This window comes from Venturia canescens, chromosome 5 (assembly GCF_019457755.1).
Source record: "Venturia canescens isolate UGA chromosome 5, ASM1945775v1, whole genome shotgun sequence".
Taxonomy (NCBI): Eukaryota; Metazoa; Arthropoda; class Insecta; order Hymenoptera; family Ichneumonidae; genus Venturia; species Venturia canescens.
In genome coordinates, this window is record NC_057425.1 from 14,707,222 (window position 1) to 14,726,807 (window position 19,586).

Sequence of the window (19,586 nt, forward strand, 5' to 3'; positions counted from 1 at the left end):
CGTGAAATTAAGCGCCCACGAGAGACCTCGCTTTCATCGTGAAATGACGCGCTCCAGGTCTATCTCAATCGCGTCGAGGTCTCTCTCCTTCTCTCTTAAGCCACTTTCCTTTTCCCTCTGTCTCTTCTCGCTCGTTCGTGGCGTGTTATCCCCGTGTCGCGATTCCATCCTCGTTGTTGGCTCTCGACAGACGTCTTTTGCAGAACTATACACCAACCACCCTCGGAGCGTCCAACATGCTGAGAGTGCCTTTAACGACGGAGCATACCGCGACAGGCCTCATTTGCAGCAAACCCCTCTTCTTCTCTTCATACCTCGAGTATCGTCTCTCCGCTTTTTCATTTTTCTTTTCGTTTTTTTTTTTTTTTTTTTCTACAGAAGCGTGCAAAATGAATTGGAATAAGCCCAAAATAAACTGTTCTCCTCGTCGGCACAGAAACCCTCGCGTGTTTGACCTACCAATGTGTATATACGTAAATGTGCATATCGCTTTTTTCTCTTTTCACAAACGTACATAAGGAGGAATCCAAATGCCGGCAAATTTCATCAAGGAGCACCGCTTTTGAACATCTGTACGTCATGATTCTCCGGAATCTTGACGTTTTACTTTGCAACATAGACTTTGGTCAACATCAAAAGAGACTCGTAAAAATTGAACGAGCAGCCTTTTCGTGCAACTTGTTTCGCTCTCTTTTATTACATCCTTTTCTTATTATGCTCGCTTTTATGTGTTGAAGAAGAAGAATCCAATTAACGCGGGACCCTATATCAATCCCCTGAAAATGTTGTTACTCGTAGAACAAAGTTTATTCATTGAATGCGGAATCAAGATCTTTTTCGATTACCCCACATTCCATTATTGTGGCGTTCTCGTGGAAGCCTCGGGTATTTAAAGGTTTTTGACGAGGTTCCTTCTCTCCGTGCCACCGAATGAAAAATCCACGAGTAATGCTCTATATTTGCCCCTTGCTGGTAGCCTGCTTCGTGTGCACAGGTTCGCGCGCATCCGAAACGAGTTTTGGGTTTTAGAGGAAATAAATTAGGATTATCCGTGAGCTTCTCGGTTCTCGCGGCTCATGTAAAAGAGTACTCTGTGTACTATATGTTCCCTGATACACCGAGCTCTTTATACGGTTTTGAGCAAAAGAAATCGGAGGATTAAGAAGTAGGAGGGAATTTATATATTGCGGGAATAGAAGAAAGGGAGGAAAAGGGAATTAATACGCGAGGGCGCGAGGGGAACTCTTGTGCGCCGGCAAACGGTATTACGGGCGTGCCAAATTCGAATGCGAAATTACACGCTATCAAGGGAAAACGATTTGGAGATTGTGAGTTTTCCTGAATGCCCGAGAATAAAGGAGATACGGTCCTCACTCGAAATTCCCAATCAGCGTGTCTTTATAGGCTCAACAAGAGAAATCGCGAGAGTTCGGAGCCTAAATAATACGATGGTGTCTGTGAATTACTTCCCAGGCTCCACGGATCCGAAGCCCTGACCCATTCAACGAAAACTATACAAAAAATGCAGCGACAAAAAAATATTAATTTATATACGAATCGAAAAATAATAATGCAAGTTTTGAGTATTAAAGATACGAGCTCCGTATGTGCGTGTCGAGAGTCGGAGCACCGTCACTCGTCAATAAATGCTTTCATAAAAATGAACCTTTTCCCATTCAACAAAGAATTCCCCCGGATTAAACAAATCTTTATCACCATTGTCCTGTAATAAGTTTATACGAGAAGAATTGAATAAAAAAGAAAATAAGGGAAAAATAAAGACAGGAAATATAGTTGGTTGAACGCGGGGATAAAAGGATGCTTTTCAGAGCTTCTCAACTCGTCTCGAGATCGTATTCTTAATAAAGATCGAAAGTTATTCGAGTTGGAATGAAATCCCCCATAAGTATGGCATAGCACAGTTCAATCTACAGATATATATATTCGGGCGCACGTAGATGCGTGTGTATATATGTCTATGCATGAATATAGGCTCGTTCCGTGGATGTTATAAGGGTCGAATAGCGAGGTCGCATACCGTAAGCCCACAGGAACCCCATTTAGGGCCGCTCATTTACACCCATAAGCGACACAGAGAAGGAAAAGGGAAAGACGAAAGTCCAAGAGAGAGAGAGATGGGAGAAGAGTTGCCCACGGTAGTTCGGCGTGAAATAAATTAGGATTAGCTAGTCGTGGAGGAGCCTCGCGGAGGAAGGAGAATGAGAGAAGAGCTTTTGCTGCACCCAACGTTGCCCAACAGTGACAGAGGGTCTCTTCTTCTTCTTCGTCGTCGTCTTCTTCTTCCTCACGGTCTCTCCCTCGTATAGTGGTCCTCAGCGTCCTCCATCTTTCTCTCTCTCTCTCTTGTCTAAGTCTCAAGAGCTAGGCGGCTCTTTGCCAGGCGGCTCGCGAAAAGCGTGTTCAAGGGCTTCGGGTTAGGGCGACGAAGAGCAAGGAGAGCGAAGGGGAGAGACGGGGAACAGGAGGGAACATGGTCGGAGGGAATATACAAGAGAGACACATAAATATCCCGGATGGTACTAGGGGGCTCCCTTAATACGCGTAAGGTGACATATGCCTTCCCGGGAGAGTTTTTATTCGTGAATTTAGGGGATGCGACGTGCGACCACGATTATGTATAGTTTATTGTATACGTGTATTCTCCACAAACGTACGAAAGACCATAATGTGCCCCGACGAAAATTCTACCTATACACGTATCATCGCATATGATTTATATACATACATAGTTTGTACCGGCGCGTTGGATGGGCCTGGATATAGGTATACAGAGATCGGCTAGACAAGCTCTCTGCTGTTGCTTTTGTGCATCCAAAACTTGGACACTACCTCAGCAGTGTACTCGGTGGTTTTCCATGGTGAAATTGCTGTACCGTATAGTCATCCACCGCGAACGTGTGTCGGACGTCGACTCGCGTGAGAAAACCGTCCAGGAAACGAGAGGCAATATGTTTTGCCCCGGTGAACGCTCCCGACGACGCGTCCTTCTATCCCCGCGTACATACGGGGTGACTTGACCCAGCCTGAGGTGAAAGATCGTGCGAGAATACCAGCATGTACTTTATATACGCGTATAGATTCTCAATGCATGCGGCTATATCTATAGAGTACATAGCACCTTGTTGCTCTGTCTTTTTTCTTCGATGTACTCTCGCTCCTGCTTTTCCTCTTTCTCCTTTAAGCTGTATTGTCATATACTCACCATTTTTTATACAAACGGGCATGGGATATTCCGCGTAGGAAGTCGAGCCATTTTTTGACGATGCGGAATTTTTAGGATCTTTCTCGACAAAAGGCTCACTCGAACGGGGAATACCGTCTGGGCAAAGTCACCACGTAAATAATATATTCCTCGACATTTTGCTCCGATTTTACGAGAGTTTCAATCTCGCCCTCACTCTCATGATTTCGTGCAATCTCTTTTTATTGTTATTTTCACCGCAGTCTCGAATTCTTCGACTTATTCAACGGGATTCATGCTATTTTTAGAGAATGTAAAAATGCGAAATTCATGTTATAATTCAGGACGCGTCGAATCGTTATTAACGTCGTCAAGTGTAATTGGATAGGAATGTTCGTCAAACCATTATTCCCGTATGGATTTTCGCCATTGCTCACGTCTGGCGAACCTGTAATTTGATAGGCCTGTTGGGAAGATCGAATCCTGGTAGGGTTGTTAATGGCCATAGGAGCTTCGCGGGTATGTCGAGCTGTAAATATTCGGGCCAAATCGATTTCTGTAATCCGGGATTCATTCGCTCTGCTATCATGGCTACTTGGATGATGAGCACGTTAATTGATGGCTCTGTTTAAAATCGACTCTTTCGTTATTCATTGCAGATGTGAAAAATTAAAATATCGAAAGATCAACATTCTTTGCTTAATGAAATATTTTTAAATCCATTAATCGTTCGTGTAGTTGAAGTATATTTTTACGGGTCTTGAGATTCATCGTCGCAGTTTTTACGCAGGGCTCATTTTTCTATGGAAATGAATCATCGTGGGGCTTCATGATATCCAGAAGAATAACAATATAATGAAAATACTTGTTTTTTTAAATAATATAATATATTTTTTTAATTTTTAATTTAATTTTTATTTTTAATTTAATTTAATTTAATTTTTAATTTAAAATAAAGTTTTAAAAATACATCGACTTCGTACGGAACATCCCGTATGGACCGTATACATTTTTGGTAGCTATAGTCGGTTTTTCTCTGCTATATATAAATATATGAATGTACAAAAGCACGTCTGTCGTCGTCTCCCATCAATTTCTGAATGGACCACGTTCCCTTCGCTGTCGTCGGTTTTTCACTCGCTGGCGGACAGTGCGGGCAACGCCCATCGAGCGTTCGCCCACAACCCCCTCCTCCCAACCGAACTCTATTCGCGTTTTCTTCTTCCTTGGTTTTTTTGTTCTGTAACCCCCTACTGAAGAAGGGAGTCTTGCTTCGCCAAATAATAATCCGTCTCGTTTTCCAAGTTGTAAAAAAATAATAAAGATAATAAATACAGGAGTGAAAAAAAGTTTGTCAAATTCCGGTAAGTATATGGGTGAAGCTTTCGCTGATTTTTTTTTTCTCGCGTTCTTTCGCCTTCGCGCGTCGCGCCATCAATTCTCCTCTTTCGGCGTTGTTGTATCGTCACTAGGAGAGAAGATTTGCCTCGCGGCCAACGCCTCTCTCTTCCTCTTGGTTTCTCATCTTTTATAGTATATGTATATGTTGCGTTCAACTTCCTTTCTCCTGCAAACCTGCCCGCTGCAAGCTCCTGCTTTTACACTCCACCCCCTTTTTTCATCTCCCTTCCCAAAGTATATACGCGGCGCCTCTCCACGCTATAATTTGTCATCTCGCGGACAAAAAAACTTTTTTCCAACTTTCCGGTATGGAAGAATGTACGTGTATATCATTTGGATGTGTTGAGGAAAAGGACGAGAGAGCGAGAGAGACAGACAGACGGAGAGAGCTGAGTATTAATAATACTCAGATCGATCGAACGGTTTCGAGAGCATGACCATTAGCGATCGAGCTGTTTTGTGAGAAGGGATGAAAACTTTTGTCGGCACGAGGGTATAATATAAATCTATATGCGATTTAATATATACGATCCGTGACGCTTGCTTTCCGCCCTCCCCACGTGAAACCTTCTTCCCAAATGCCCCACTCTCGCCCCTGACATTTCTTTCATGAATCACGAACGTCTAGAGATTTCATCAGACGTCTGCGGTCCATTATTATCCTCAAATGAGAACTCGTATTATACGCGGAGAGTGAGAAACTTCGAAGACGCTGAATGTCAAAGTTATTTTTCGCCGTTCTCGTCTTCGTCGATCAGGAAATCATTCGAATAATTAATCGGTCTGGTTCAATTATTAATTATTAATTCCCGTTTATTCTCGACTCTCGTCAATTTGGGTTTCACTCTGGGTGAAAATTAACGCGATAATGCCACAGCAGTGAAAACGATTTCGGACTTTGTTCGCATATCGTGCCTTTGAAAGCCTGGCAGTTTTTTCCAGCGATTAAAATGCCTGAGAACTCTCATGATCGATAGCTTGACACAGAAACTTTCTCTTCCGCATTAACGGGAATGTAATTAAAAAAAAGTCTGAGAACAAGAAGCGTGCGGAGTGCACAGCTTGAGAGTTCATTCGAAAAAGATTGAATTTTACTCAAGCAAAGTACATACGCGCGCACGCGGTGTATTTAAAATGCCTTAGTGCAGTCGAAGAACAAAGGGGCCTGAAATTTGAAAAGCAAGCTCTAAAGCGAGCCTTTTCTTCCCTTTTATTTCCTCTGGCTCGTACTTGTGGTAACGAAAATTCCCACGTCTTAAAAACGTACCACCCCAAGTAAAATACTTCAATATCCATGTAAGTAGAGACAGACCCACGTGAAGAAACGAGAATTTCAGAAAATGAAAACGAGGAAAAAAACACATAGAAACCCGGACAAAGGAAGCTGCGCGAAAGGGTTGGGTATTAAGGGAAGATATAATGGAGGGCAGGTGGTGCGGATATGGCAAGAGGGACATAAAGACAGAGGGCTTCGACGAGAAAGCATCGAGCACTGAAAGAGGAGCGAGAGAGAGAGAGAGAGAGAGAGAGAGAGAGGAAAGGGTCAGTAGAGCAAACAGGAAAACCTACACGAATAAACACACGTTGGAGTACACCGCACCGGAGATCGGGACATTCGATACGACGAGAGTTTCGGAGAGCGAATGCGAGTGGGCTTGTTGAGAGGGAATCTTGGGAGTCTGAGCTCTCTTATCTTTCATACATCTTCAATCCGTTGCTGGAAAATGGCAACGCCTTACCAGGGCTTTCCTGGACGGTCCAAAGACCTTGGTATAAGTGCAACTGCGAGGACCGGAAGCCTGCTCTGGCATTTGCTGCTGCTGCTTTTGCCAACGGAGAGGGGAGCTTTGGTGTTCGCTCTTTGCGAAGAGCACACTGTGCATCACCGCGTCCTTGAACGAAATTTCAGATACGCGTGCGCGGTTTATCGACTGACGCGCGTTTCTATAGAAATATTTCGTTTTATACGGATCAAATATATGTATACGCGCGTGTATATATTTTTTAAATGTTTATATCTCTATAATGTACAGACTTGAAATACTTTGTATGTATATACTATTACGAATAATTTCCTTCCCGCACCACGTTCCACTTTTCCACTACTCCCATTTCTCTAATTCTCATTAAACATGCACGAGACAGGAAAGCAAGTTTGTTTTGCCTTTTCGATTTTTTTCCACTAACGACTTCGCCTTTTCCTTCTTCTTCTCCTCTGGTTTCACTCATTCGCAATAAAATTACGAGATATTTACGGGAGAGGAGTCAAGTAAAAATTGGCAAACTTTTATCTACTGCGGAAAACTCGAATTTGTATTATTCTCTTCGTTGTATTTTTTATTCCTTTTTTGGAAGATTTATATGTGGGTCACTGGTTCTTTTAGCAAATCCCACGGTAGAGTGAAAGAGAGTTTTATGGAAACAAAAATTTAGAGTGCTGCCAGCAGTTTTTTTTTCGATTCGCTTGAAATAGATCGAGAAATCTGATTTTCTTATCGAAAAAGGACGCATGTGTTTCTCAAACAGTATAAAAATACACGAAACGCGATGTTTAGTTGGAAAGTTAATTCGATTTCGTGGATAATTGAATTGACCTGGAAAAAGGTAGGTACTCGAATCATATTCGCCAATAATGCAGTATTTGTTTTTAACTTCGAGTTGATGGCGGATCATCAAAGCCCCGGGGCTCACGGGAAACTTGTCCTGGAGCGCGATCGGGCAACGGAAAAACGACTAATCGAATCGTATTCGTCGGTAAACAAACAAATCGCTCTTCTCAATTTTCACTTTTTCTTCAATCGCTACGTTTTCCTTCGCGTCAAATTTGCGCTGGATTTAAAAACCCATATTTTTGAAACATTGATGAAGAAAAAGTGCATGCTCCACGCTGCAGAATTCGTTGTAGAGTGTGTCCCATGAATAAAATGATCTCGAGGACTGGATATCCCGGATGACAAATGGAGTGACTATATAAATCATCCTTTCGCAAACTGCGTTGCCACCTCTTTTTTCCCTTTTTACGTACGTTTATTCTTCCAGGAATATATGACTGATAGTGTCTCCACTTTTGCTCTACACTTTTCCTCCTAAGCCCCCATATACTTTCTTGCGAATGTAAAACAAACTAAAAAGTAAAGAAAAACCGATGAGACGGTGGAACTCGAGCACTCCGCTGGTACTCGCTGCGCGATGGAAACTTTTCTTTTATTCGACCTCTCGTATTCAGATTCGAGTATTTCCCTGCCTCCCTCTTTGCTCGGTTAGTTCTGAAACTGAGCGTATAACGCATGGGAAGAGTGATGAGCTTCGAGTTGACTGCAGTTTGTATCTTCGAGATGAGGTCCTTGAATTCAGAATGGAGTACATTCCGAATTCCGATTCTTACTTTTACATTTCATGCCAAAAATAAGGATTAAATGTAGACTAGAGTGGTGAAGTACAAACGAACTGAAAAATCGTCTAACCAGCGTGGATTATGAAATTTGCAATGGAACGATATTAGTAATATTATAAAATTCTACATCAACTTTTACCTTCACAATTTTTCCTTTTTATAATACTTTCAGTTGCACCAGAACGTTTATGGAGGTGAACGTTATCCGAAAAAAATGGCATCTAGACAAGAAATATATGCGTGAACAAGAACTCGAGGACCGAGTCCTTCCCGACGTACCCCCGCGCGGTAACATCGCGCCCGATTATTCATTTAAAAGCGCATATTCTCATATAGCTCCGGGACATCACGAAGAGCGTTCAGCAGAGTTTGGAAGGAAAATAACAAACGGCAATCGCATAAAAATGGCAATCGGAATTTTCCATTAAATCGAATAATTGCATTCCTTTGGGGAACGAAATCGTTCCGTCTACAAAGGAGGTACACATCGATCAAACTACTTTTTTCTTTTCCCTTTTTTCTATCGAAAACGGCTAATCGGTGTAGCCAGGTCGTAGTGTGCAAGAGGGTGTTTTCTCTGAAGCCAGAGACACGATTTTTTCCTTTTTTTTTTTTAAATTCGAAACAGGTGAGATGGAGAGAGCGTCGAGTGTATAACGTTTTCTGGAGAGTGGAGTGGAGTGGAGGAAAGCGGACAGAGGAGCAGCTGCGAAATGCGACCATCCGTGAGATGGGATCTCCAGGTTTCTCTCCTACACGTACAAACATGTACACACATACATGAAGCAACGTACTTGTACATGTGCGATTGGCATCGCTTGAGAAATAGCGTTATACACGGATGTACCCTGTTGTACGAAACACAATGTACTTTATAGGTAAATCACACGTAAGCGCCCGTGTGTGTGTGTGTGTGTGTGTGTGTAAATATATCGTATGTACGATGTGATGCTTGGTACGCCTTGGTGCGAACGCGTTCGGGAAACGCTTTTCCTCTCTCTCATCTCTCGCTCCGCAGCCGATAATGCGCCGAGAATTCGAGTTTGCGGCAGTCCGGGCTGTCTCTCTAATCTGATTGTCGCACCAGAACCTAACATGTTCACCACCACCAGCACCGCCAGCATCATCACCGCCAGCACCGCTCACCATCGTCAGTCCTATCGTCACCAATCCTACGGCCCATTCCTCCCCACGGGGATTCTCGAATATCTCTTCGGCACTTCGCCTCGCCTCTTGAGCTTGCCACCGCACGAAATTACTGTCGCCAAGACACAAGAGATGGATCATCGTATTAGACTCTGTATAGTATATAAATTGTTGTCACTTATATACATGCACGTTTATAAAGATATGTGTGTGTGTGTGTGTGTGTGTGCGTATCGTGGTTTGCCGCGTGACAGGAACGCTCCATTAATCGCGAGCTACACACATTATAGATCACCGGTATAACGTCTGATAAGGGAAACGCTTTCGCGTAACTTTGATAAAGTTTGACACTTTTTTCTTATATATAAATAAACGTACATCGAAGATGCTTCCGTATTGTATGAGTATTGGACTTTGTGAGGGGTTCGATTCTCGTGTAAGCAGACGACGGTCGATAAATCAGTTGGTGAAAAAAGTGATGGGGCCTGTCGGATCAAAATATTTTCAAGATTGATGAATTCGGCGAATCCGAAGCTTCATTTGCCATTCGATTGATGACGCCGACCGGAAGAAAAAAAACGTTCGTTACAAAAGGACTGTTCTGGACAAGAAGCGGGGGATCATTTTCCATCTCTCGAAAGCGACCAAGAGAACTCGTCCCGGTACAAAATACCGCGAGCTTGACATTCCAAAAAAAAAAAATGAAAAAAAAAAAACGATTGCGAGGTGACGCATAACCGTGAAAGATCGAGAGCTGCCGCCCCTTTCTTTTTGATCACGAAAATTTTCCGAACGAGTCTCGGTGTAATCTTTTCGGGATCAGTGCCCGAGATTTATGGGAACCGGTTGGAAATCGGTCCGCGGGTAGGGTGTAATCGTTACAAAGCTGCCTCGGCTCCTCGGCAGTGAGGATAGGACAGCAGCATAGGGAGAGAGAGCAGGAAGATGGGCGCAAGTGGAAGCGCAGCATCGTCATCAGCGACGTAGCCGAGAAAAAGGGCGAATAGGTTACCCGGAGCGAGTTTTCTATCCGAACAGGTGGAATACAGCTGCTGCTCGCAGCGAATGTAGGAATCCGATCAGACCGCGTCCGCCGACGATCCGAGAGGGCTGCTGCGCTCTGTCTCGTGGAATCGACGAACGGAGCGGGGCGGTTGCATATCCGATCCCCCACATCGACGTGCATATACACGTATACATGCTCGCGCCGGCAACCCGAGCATCAGCCTCGGAACCGTTGAAGAGAGCAACGGGAGGTCCGAAGCACGAGAAATCCACGTATACCATGTTTTATCTCGACTATACATACGTATGCCTATTTCATCCATAAATATATGTATGTACGTGTCTCCGAATGTATCGGAGAAGGGTCTGATCCTTCTGGTTTCTCTGGTACCGCTGCCCCAGAACGAACGTGTGTATGTACAAAGTGGATAGCCAACGGGGAGTCGCGTGCTCCGAATTTATCAGACTCTAATTTGATTTATTCCTCGCGGTTGCTCTCTCCGTGTTTCCGAATCATGGATTTCATCTCTATATCTGTATATACATGCGAATGCCTGTGTGGATGTGCTTTTGGCTGTATGGAAACGTATCCTCCCTTCATTTACGTACATGGCATGCGGTGTCTCGTTAGGTGATGGTATTTTTACGGGAGCAGCCCCCGTGGCGCACTATTTCATTCGATATTCCACGTACGTCATAATCTATATACGTATATACCAAGGCCATACCCCGCCACGATTTTAAACTTATTTACCTTGAATTTACATTTAATTACGCTCCTCCGGAAATATTACGGTTAATTGTACTTTTGTTAAAAACACTGGTCGTCTTTCAGTATTTCCGGTGAGATCCGTCATTTGATTGAATTACCTTGTGTAACGTTAATCTACTTAGGGAAAGACTTTCGGAAATTCGGGCAACAATTTCCCGCGGATTACGTGGGAACAAATTTCTCGGTTGGTCGTCATTTGTCCAAATGAAATTCTTCGTCGTTCTATGAAAAATATAATTTGGCGGAGCACGCATTTCTGAGGGTGTGCACGACGAAATTTTTTCGGTTTTTTTCAGCAGCAGAATTTCGAAGTTTCTCGCTGAAAATAGTTAAATAAAGCTCGAATCGTAGATGCAAAAACAAATACAACTTTGATACAAGCTCCAATTTATTATTGAATTTACTGAAATTTACACGTAAATGAAAAACTCTAGGTCAAAAGAGTTAAAAAATCGTCTACGTAACAAGGGCTCGAAAGGAGAGCACAAAATAAAAGTTAGAGCAAAAAAAATAATGCTGAGCTTCAGCTTTTGCCACGAAATACGATTTTTTTACTGAATTTTTTTCTTCCCTTCTCTTTTTCATTTATTTTTCTCTTTTTCTGGTCTACTGCTCCCGCAATTCTCGTTCTCCTCTGTCTCTCGGCCGACGTCGAGCATTTGCTACGTTTAAACTCCCGGCTGAGGCTTCCGTGTATTTCTATACGGCGTTTCCTCGGGTTTAAATTCAAGTTCGCCGGACTGAGACTGCATTCGCGCTCCAACGATTGTGCGGAGCTATGTCGCGGATGGTAAACACATATATGCATGCATATTTTATGTAACACACATACGTATACATACTATTTAAACAAACGCGTATGTATGGCGAGGCAGAGTACGCGTTCTGTGAGAAATAAGATTGAAAATCACTCTTGCGCGTACACAAAATCCATGTCGCCGCCGCTTAAATTGAAGAGAGCATATCTCGCATACTCCGATTCATGTTAAGTAAAGAAATATTAGGCCCTTCCCAAATTCAAACCTCGTTCATGTAGTCTCGCTCTCCAAAAGCGGGGTTAGCCAAGTTTGGAATGAGTTTGGCCAGTCTTCAGGGTAATTTCGTGTTGTACCGATCTTAGAAAACCCGAATCACGAAGAGGACGAGGACACGACGGGAGCATAACAGAGGAGTAATAGGAAAGGGTGCCTCGGGCGAAAGGGCGCTGGGATATGCGGAATCGAGACTCTCGGAGGCCTGAAAACGAAGCCGTCTACAGGGTTATATACGTACTGCATCAATATCCATGCGTGCTTACACAAATACTGTAGGGAAATGAACGGCGGAAACAAGAATAAAGTATACTATATGAGGTTTGAAAAGTAGCTCGAAGTCATTTGAAATTTCGAGTTCATTTGTTAAATCACGTTCTTCAATTTCGAATGAAACTATCGAAACTTGAGATGAATTTTGCCGGGATTGAAAGACTGCTCAAAAGCTAGATGCTATCCGCAGATACTTTCTTCAAATCGGTTTCAAGGACTTTGGCGAGTCGAAACGGCGACCAGCCGAGGGGTGGAATTACTGCTGGTATCTATATACAAATATCTGAAGAGCTCTACGACGAAATATAGAATGGAGGATAGCTCCGTGCTACTGTCAAGATACGCAGGAGTAAAAAGAGGTGCTTGAGGGAAATTCCTTGAATCGAATGCACCCCTAGTTGTTATGCTTTACCGGATGAAAATCCGGGAGTTGGTTGGAGAACGCCCAACTCGCGCGAAGACGTTGGCAACGACGAAGACGAGTGAGGGGATGACTGCGCTTTCATGCTCGTTGAGAAATCGAGTGAATGGCGAAGATTCTATTACAGACAAGGATAAGACGAGGCAAAAAATCGTAGCGTGGAAATAGATATATATTTTTGTGCATGTACACACACACACAAATATATGTTTATGCCCAGTAAAGCAGAGAACGAGGATCGAGGGCGGTCTAGCCACTTGGCCGATGCCATTTTCATGCATAATGCATGCTATGGCAAATTGTATTATTTGTACTACTGTGTCTCAGTCTTCGCGAGTTCTCTTCGCGTCTTTTAGTCCGTCTCCATTGCCCGCTTCGAAGCTGACTTGACCTGGAAATGCGGAGTGCCCCGTGCACACACGCATATTATGCCGCCATTACTACACATTTTTATTGTAAATTGCGAGGGCTGGCTAGTATTTCACGATTGGAAAGAAGTGGAGTTTCGTTGAGAGGATCGAAAACGAAAGAGGATCTAAACCGATTAATTTGGCCAATAAAGTTACGACGTCAAGGCTATACCTCTTCATTTTATTCGCAATACACGCACGTATAACGACGAATACATGCATTCGCTATAAACGCAGCGAACGTACTCGCGTATATTTGTTCCGAGCACTCTATCGCAAAAACTTTCAACTCGTCCTATTCATATTGAGAAACACAGATATTATTTCATGCTCACCTATACGTAGATTCGCGTATGTGGGCTACGTAAGAAACTACTAACGTATTCAGAAAAACGTATACACGTAGAGTGGCATGGGAAAAAAGACGGATAATATATAGGTTGGCAAGCAGAAGAACCACTTGGCAAAGAGAAACGATTCTTTGCGAATATACGTAGATACACAGACGCACAGACGCGCGCGCGCGCGCACAGCCCCTTAATGTGAAATATACGTATACTTTTACGAGAATCGTAGCAGGAAACTCGTGAATCTAGAAGCATATCGACAAATGTCACGTTGCGTGTGCCAAGAGTTTACTGAACTCTTTTAACTGCGAGATTCAAGCACACACGGGGACCTGCACATCGACATATTAATACAAAATATATACACACATTCGTGTATATACGTATATAGACGTTTGCTTTACGTTTTAAACTATATACGGTATCCTCTCGTTATGTGCAGTCGAGTTTCGAGGTCGATGACCATCGACCAACTAGTCGAGTGCGCCACCCTATATACAGACGAGCCGCTTGCTGAATTTTTGCATGTGCATGCAGCACGGGAACGAATGATAGAATTTTCCGGGAGAGAAAACGTGCACCCTGACGAGACTTGTGCACGCCACTCTTCCATCCCCTCTTTTCGAATTAAAAACAAAAAAATCCTTTCTGCCAGTGTGATCAGGGGTGCGGTATATAGAAATACGAAAAACTCGTTCCGATATTGTGTTGAGGAATCAAGCTTTTAACGTTTATGTGTGCCAGTACAGCTCTCGGCGATTCTCTTTAAACTCATTCATTTACCGGCTCATCGATCGTTTTTTTTGCCAACCCGTGCCGTGCTTTTTTCACCTCTCGAGCACGCGACTGTAATCGCGATCCGAATGCAAGCAGCCCCCTCGCTCGTCGCTAGTTTTACGTCGGCCGACCGAGGGTGCCGTTCTATTACGATTTTTCTACACGTCAATACGTTTTTTCTTCTTTTTCTACCACTCGTGCAGTTTTCCGTTAGTTTCCTGTGAAGAAGACATCGAGAGCAATTTCAGCGAGGGTGAAAACGCCCGCGTTTGCGCAATGTCTTCATAAACCGCGCGCGAGTCGGTGCGCCGTGCGTTGAAACGAAAAATATATTTATAAATGGAAAAACATCGTGACAATTTTGACAAATCCGACTACGGCGAATTTGAGATGCGTCATTTAAGCCTTGACAAATCATCGAAAAATAACTCTCGCTCCCCGAGCAAGATCGAGGCATCTAAACTATTTCACACCCTCCAAAAGTGGCACGGAAAAAATGTGAAACCAGTAATCCGACACAGGGAAAATTCAGAGGTGTTTTCCCCCCAGTGGAGCAGGGGCTAACAGGAGGATTGCAGAGCGTTCAATCGCTCCGTGTGCGGCCTCGCAGGAAATACACGAAGCGAAGAAAATCGGAAGGGTGAGAGTTTTCTCGGAATGTATAAGACGCGCAGGGTTCTTGCCTTTTCAAGAAGTAACGCGAGGCACAGGAGAGCGGTGAGGGAGCAGGATGCAAGATTATATTACTCACTTGAATATATATATATATATATATTTATATTTATATACAAGACGCGATACGTGGACAACGTAGGTGTGTATACGTATAGCTCGATTGCCGGGTATATATCTTAAACGCGGTTTTACACCCTTCCACGAAAACTACCCGAACGTTCCATAATACGGACCGCGCTCTACGTCTCGAGCTTCTTTCTCAATTTTTCCAGACGATCCGACCTTCTTTCTGACTCAATCTCGGGCTCGAGAAAAAAACTGCCTGATTGCCTGCGGTGGAAACGACGTACACTCAAGCATTCACGTACATAATCTTATGTACGCGTATATATATACATACCCGAAGAAATGGTGCATGGCTGTGTTGTACAAGCGGTTGGCAAGTGTGGCCGGATGTTACTGCGGTTATGCCACTTTTTGCAACACCTTCTTATTCCACCGAATATCATTTCACGTGTATAGATATGGACGTGCTCCCCCCCCCCCCCCCCCCCCGTTTTGTATACTAGTTGAACTATGCGGTTTGATGTTACCCGCGCTACTCTGATCTATGCGCTCCGGATACCCTGGAAGCCAGCCCCGAGCGATCTATAAGCGAGTACACAGAGCTGTGTGACGCAGGACATGTGGCTGAAGTATTCCGAATTCCAAGTGCTGCGACGATATTTCGATGAAAGAGTTTGCTCGCCCCCGAGCCTTTTAAATGAACCCGTCAAAAAGTGGGATGGAAAAAATGCGATAAAAGAACTACTACTTCGATATACTCGGCACGGAGCGTCGTTTCATTTCATTTTTTTATCGTTTCAAGTTATTTGGTGCTTGTACGTTTTTCTTGATTGAGGGAAATATACGAAGTTGTGGTTTGGGATTTTTGTTTGAAAGCTTGCAATTAAGCCTTACGCGCATTTCGGCCACTGATTAGTCTCGTTAACCCGCCCCTTGTCGCTATCGCGATTGCAGCGATACGCGCGCTTTTCATCGTGTATATACTTATAGACGAATTTCGTTTTAGGTATATCTATAACCGTGCCGAAAGCGAGGGTAATATCGCCCCCGGCGGCAAAGGCCGAGAGAGAGGAAAGCGGTTGTAAATCCGTGCATTATATATTGTAGGGAAGCAAAAGAGAGAACGGAGACACACCGTGCTTGCTCGCCATTCTTTCCGGGCCGGTGGCAAAACGTCTCCGGCCCTTTTGTCGCGGATTCTTTCACATAGAGAAAACCGTTCACCCAACCGGCTCCCACTTACCCCTTGCTACTTTTCGGCCTAAAAAATCGTCTGCGTTGGTTCTGGGGCCAGCGAGGAAAGATCCCTGAATTTCCGATCTTTGATTTTATCTCATTTTGCTTCCTCATCGAGCAAGCTTTGTGACGATGAAATTTTTTTTTCCAGTTTTCAATGTCAATGTGCTCAAAATGTTCCAAAACATCGAAAAATCATATCTAGAAAAAATGCCCGGATGTGTGTGTGTGTGTGTGTGTATGTTATGGCACTGCAAAATTCAAACGTTTATAACTCGGAAACGGTTTGAGATACAGGGCTACCGTTTTGCACAGATGTTAATCTATACAAGCTCTTCACTCTCTGATAACTTTGCCAGAATTCGTAAAAAATTACGAATCTGACGACGTTTTGAAATTTTCATAAAAACTCTCTAACTTTCGAAAATTTTAAGATTTATTAATGATTTTTTTTTTATAAATAGACTATCATAATAGGAAGGTTGGTATTGAATTTGGAGAATATCGGTTGAGCGGTTTAAATTTTATGACATTTTGAATTTTAAGAAAATATGAGTTTTTCAAAAAATCGCCTAACCGCTTCAATTTTTGGAAATTTTATAAGATATTGAGTATAAATTCCTCTATACTTTTCAGCAAAGTTGTCTGAATTATTTAATTTCAATGTAAATAGAAAAACGATGAAAATTGAAAGTTTGTTTTTACTGATGGCACGTCATTTAGTTTTTCTTTTATGAATTTAAACAAAGAAGTAAATTAAAGTTCGTAAAAGAAGGTAGAGAAAATACGTTATTTCCTTGTATACAAAAAAAATGCTGCAAATAAAAATTTGCAAATTGCTTCCTCAAAATGGTCAAGATGCACGATGCTCGAAGCTTCCTCAGTGAGTAAGCCAAAATGAATAATATAGCACCTCATAGAGTAAGCTTCGAGCATCGTGCATCTTGACCATCTTGAGGGAGCAATTTGTTTTTTATTCTTATAAAAATAATATCGTACGATGCGCTCGATTATAAAATTAGAAAAAAGTCAATGGGTATACTGACGAAAACTTGATTGATTATTATTGAATTTTGAAATATTTCGGAATTCTCATCCAATATTGACGTTCGACTTTTTTATTGTTGATATTGGACGTTTTTAATTGTATTCTTTCGTCCGCAGACAGGGGAGTGGTTCTGGTTTTGTTTGCCCATATATATTATTTATTCCCTGCGCACGAGGGGAGATTGGGCGTCTCGCCGTACAGCTTTAGGGTGATAAGTAAATCAGAAATATTTATAGGATTTTTGCGCGTCGGTCGAGAACACGCTACGAGTAATCTCGCCGGAACAGAAAGAGCATGTGTGATTTGATTCGTCGAGAAGAAAAGTTGCAGGCGTTTCTAGGAGACTATCGCGACCATCCCTTCCCGAAGATCGAAGAAGTAACTCTGTTATAGCGAGCTATCATTGCTCAAACCAGATAAAGTGTGTGTGTGAAAAATAGCACTGTATATCTTCCCTATTTTTCATTGAATTAAGCAAACGGAAAGTTTATGTATATCATTGAGAAAAAATGCTTCTAGGAGGAGTTCACGATGTCGAATAATCCGAAAAAAATTGTTCGCGATGAAACAGTATAAAAACAACGATCTCTGGTTGACTAATCAAAGAGGATATTTTTACAGAAAAAAAAAGAAAAGAATAAAATAGACACCAATATTTTTTCCAATCAAAGTAATCAGAGCGTGAGCAAACTAATATGAATTTAGCGGTTAAAATAACTCGTGGTCGATGAAAAAAAAATCTTTGAAATAAATATAGAAATTTCTGTCATCCGATGCAGTTTGATTGCAACATAAAAAACGGCGTTCGGTCGACTTGAATTTTGTCGCGGTGTATTGAAACTTTTTTTTCGATCTCAACGTGTTTGTACACAGAGAATGTTGAAATAGTTTGAAATTCAAGATTTCTCTTTCAATTTTCGCCATCTTTTATCGATAAAATCGTCGCGGTGATATGCAGCGGGGCGGGTATTTTGTTAAAGAGCCGAAAAGCTCTTTCTCTTCCTTCCGCTAATTTTTTTTCTTTGTTACACACGTTTATCCGATTTTCCTCCATTCATTCGGGTCCATCAGTTCGCTATTTTATTCTCCCTCGGTACATTTCCTTCCCCTTTCCTTTCGTGGAGCACACACAGAGAGAAAGAGAGAGAGAGAGAGAGAGAGAGAGAGAAAAAGAGACTTTGACCGAGTTATCGAAGCGGGCATTCACAAACGCCTCTCTGTATCAAAGTACGTATAGAGGAGTTTCTATATCGAAGCTATATACATATATTGGTTGGAAAAGTGCATCTGTGCTATGAAGCTTTGGACGAAAAAGATATCGCCTTTGGGCTGAGCGAGGAAAGTAAGGGGGCAGGAGGACGGTTGGATGCAGCAGCAGCGGTGAGTGCGAGAGATTGCAGATTCTCTCCGTCTTCTTCTCTCGCTTTCTCTCTATAAAATCAACGAGAGGGCGAGCGAGTGAGAACGCGACCGTGCGCAAAATTTGAAAGAGAAAACGGACGTGACCCGTGCATCTATCCGTAAATAGACTGCCGCCGAAGCTCTATTGCCACTCTGCCTCCATGTATAGTATCTATCTAGTCACGTGTGCAGTGTATCTACAGACGAGGGTAGAAAGGAGAGAAAAGAGCGAGTGAGAAAGAGGACGAGACAGCTTGTGGTGCATCGCAGCGAATAAAAGTGTGGAGTATCTAGGAGAGAAAGAGAGGCAGGAAATTTTCCGCATGCATTTCCCACACGAGCAGGAGTTCTCCATAACACACATCTTTTTTTTTACCCCAACTATTCTTTTTTTCATTCTAAAATTAATTTGTCAACTCGAATACAATTATATACCCGGTCCGCTACATTAAAATATCTCTGGAACTCAAGTTTGAAATCCCACATCTGAATTACTTTGCACAGTTTTTTCTTCCTTCTCGCCCCGCCCTTCGATCAGTTGAAACGTTTTCGCGTATCGACTCGCACCGTTCGCGAGCCGCTTTTATTCTATTTTTCACATCCGAGATGCACACACTCGCGGTAAACGTGCGCGAAGACCTTTCGTTTTTATAACTATGCATTTATATATATACATATACACATAGGCAGTACATACGTAGTCGCGAATGATTCGCGAAATAAAAGGTGATGCTCTCTCCATGGGAATGAAATCGATGCGGATCTCTATTGGCTTCCGTGCCTATATTGGAAAAGATTTCACGCCGATTACTCTGCATTCATCTGTGTATACGAGTATACATATATACATTATGTAGGAGCGCGCCTATAACGATATCGGGGCTGAACCCAAGCGTGAAAAAGATCGGGGAAAACTGCTCTCGTGTGTCTCGAGGGAGAAAACTCGCACTCTCGACGATAGGATGGCCCGTCTTGATTGCT

At 42.8% G+C, this 19,586-nt stretch overlaps 1 protein-coding gene across 1 annotated transcript in view; it reads left to right on the plus strand.

The window, feature by feature from the left end:
- The window catches only part of LOC122410798 (carboxypeptidase N subunit 2-like), a 51,366-nt gene that overhangs the window by 23,199 nt on the left and 8,581 nt on the right, over window positions 1-19,586 (plus strand). The gene's annotated exons all lie outside the window — the stretch shown is intronic.